Genomic DNA, 2,658 nt, shown 5'->3' on the forward strand with positions numbered 1-2,658 from the left:
TGCGGGCGAGACTGTCACTCGCGCATCGCACTCAGCAGCCGTCAAAGAACGCATCGGCGCCTACACCAGGCTCTGAAAAGGACAAACGGCGCCAATTGGATTCTTGGGCGCCTGACACATTCTTTCTGATTTTTTTTTCCCCTCTGTGTTTTTTTGGTGGAAAAAGGAACAAACACTTTTGGAAAAAAATCCCCTTTTTAGTTCATGTTGCTGGCCCAGAGCCAGTCCCAGGGTGCAGGTGCAGTAGAAGCCGAAGCGGAGGAGAACGGTCTGTCCGGTATATCCTCAGAAGTAAATAAACATTCCCTCCCCGACAGCCATCCTTGAAATGTCCAGTCTACAGAAAAAAATACTCTGATTTTTAAATGTCGGCAGGGCTTGGAAATCTATATGACATAAACTTTTGCCAAAAAATCAATCCCAAGTTACGATTTGATTAGCAGAAAATTGCTATCACATTTGTTTCTACATTTGTCTACCTCATGTCCTTTTCATTCATAGGCTGGCCGATTTAAGCTTTCTTTAAAAACTCCCCGAGAAAGTCTGTGACATTAAAATGTCCTTTGATGCTCTTTCACTAAGCAGTGAATATTAACAGTTATGGTGACCCTGTTCCCTAATGTGTCTCTGTTGGATCAATAGCAGTTAAGTGCCACTGTTTTACAATTAAAAAGGGGATCATTTTAAATTTAAAAGCTCATAGCTAATTTTCTTCTTGGCACTTAATAGCATAATTCATTTTTGAAAAACCACATAGGGAGAGCATATACTTTATTCTTTGCTGGATGCCTTGTAGGGGCTACTTTTAGCACTTATTGTTGCATTGTGGCTGATTTACAGCTCTGTCCAGTCAAGCCTTCCACGTGGCATGTTCCTAAATATAAGTTTGTCCCATATCTGAGAAGCGGAGGAATAAGCTGCTATTTTTCATTGACGAGATAATTTTTTTCTTCCATTTGAAGTTTGCACCAAATAATGGAAGATATTTTATTTGTGTTCCTTGTTAGACTCTGATAGGTAACACACCTGCCCTTCGCATCTGCACTTGCAGCAGTCTACATTCTACTTTAAGAAGCCGGGAGGCACATGAGGATTTCTAGATCTGAAACCTATGCACAGAATTGCTAATGCCTCATTGCTTAAAATTACATTCGAAGTTAACAACACTTAACCCTTCTGGTACTTGTCTTCCGCTGAACACCACTTAATCCTCATTTATCCTATTCTGCCAGGTTGGTTACTATTCTTACTCTAGTTTCACAGATGGAGACACTGAAGCAGAGGTGTTAAAAGCAAAACTTCATCCCCTACTCCATAGCTTCAGACGGTCATTCTGAAGTGAAATGAGAGCATTTCCAGGAGAAAAGTGTGCAAACATCTTATGCAACATCCTTAAGGGGCAGGAGGTAGCCAGACAGACTGGGAAGGAAGAACGTCAAAGAATTCCCGGGCTTTTACACAGCAATTCCATATGGCCCAATGGGAGGATTAATCTGATCCAGAGTTGTTTTCATGTACACTGGGGACTGGATTTAGCCTATAAATCATCCATCCCTACAGAGAGGGTATCACAGTGTCACAGTCCACACCAAAATTCAAAAGTTCCTGGCTCCTAATATAGCACTCAAACCATGAGAGAAGCATGCGTCATAAAGTAGGATAAGTCTAAACTGCTTCAATAACCCTGCAGGAAATATAGGTCTGTTAAAGCAGAACAATGAGCTAGCAAATGCTTCTTTCTGAAATTAGATATCTACCTAGAATATAGAGGCATTACTTGACGCGGGTTCTATGTTGTAGAGATATTCTATTATCTCTATACAGTATATACACATTACATGGAGGCACGAAGTGCACCTATTTACATTGGGAACACTGTAATAAAAGGACAGCCTCCTGCTCAGTTAATTTTTAGCACGTTTGGGTGAATAATACCTAGAAGCTCTCTTGGAAAATTCTTTAAGAAATGATGGTCGTGTTGGAGTGATGGTTGTAGCCATGAGGGGCCAGGAATTCGGCAAGAGGCAAGGCTTTCTTTTGGTGATATCTTTTATCGGCCCAGATGTATGGTTGGGATAAAGCTAGATAGGACTCTGAATGCAAGGCATTCTTCATCAGGTCGGAACAGGTTTGAGCACCCTTAAGAAATAACACTTAGCAATTCATAGACCCTGGAATTTTAAAAGGTTCAAGCTCCAGTGAACCCAGTTGTCCCCCCGTGACCCACTGCCACAGTTTACTTTGTAGTTTTCTACCCACAGTCGTGTTGGCTCCTACAGGGCCAAAGCAAGCAAATTGGGATTAGCAGCCATATTGGAAAATGCCATGGGGCCTACCTTTGAAAACATGATTCAGACTTGCCACGCAATAGCAAAGAGTTTTCTTAGGATATCTCTGGGTATCCAGAAGGAGCAAAATGTGACTCCAACCCTAACAAGTGAAACAATATTCAAGTAAATCTCTTCTGGCTCTCAAATTCAGGAAAAAAAAACTTGACTTTGAGTTTGTTTGCCCTCAGTTTGAGGTATTCTGTATGTGTTTTATTAGGACTTCATTCATATTCATCATTTTTCTGTAAAAAAAGACACACCGGTTCCCTTCTCGCTCCTCAACAATCCCTTTGTGGCATACCTAGATTGCACAAAATGTGAAAAGGGA

At 41.2% G+C, this 2,658-nt stretch overlaps 1 long non-coding RNA gene across 1 annotated transcript in view; it reads right to left on the reverse strand.

The window, feature by feature from the left end:
- Nucleotides 1-238: 238 nt before the first annotated feature.
- Nucleotides 239-2,658, reverse strand: part of LOC102385437 — a 41,724-nt gene continuing 39,304 nt past the window's right edge. Inside the window, exon 3 of the long non-coding RNA XR_324056.1 lies at nucleotides 239-337. This is a non-coding gene — a long non-coding RNA (uncharacterized LOC102385437). The remainder of the gene's footprint in view (nucleotides 338-2,658) is intronic.

This window comes from Alligator sinensis, unplaced genomic scaffold (assembly GCF_000455745.1).
Source record: "Alligator sinensis unplaced genomic scaffold, ASM45574v1 scaffold1004_1, whole genome shotgun sequence".
Lineage (NCBI taxonomy): Eukaryota > Metazoa > Chordata > Crocodylia > Alligatoridae > Alligator > Alligator sinensis.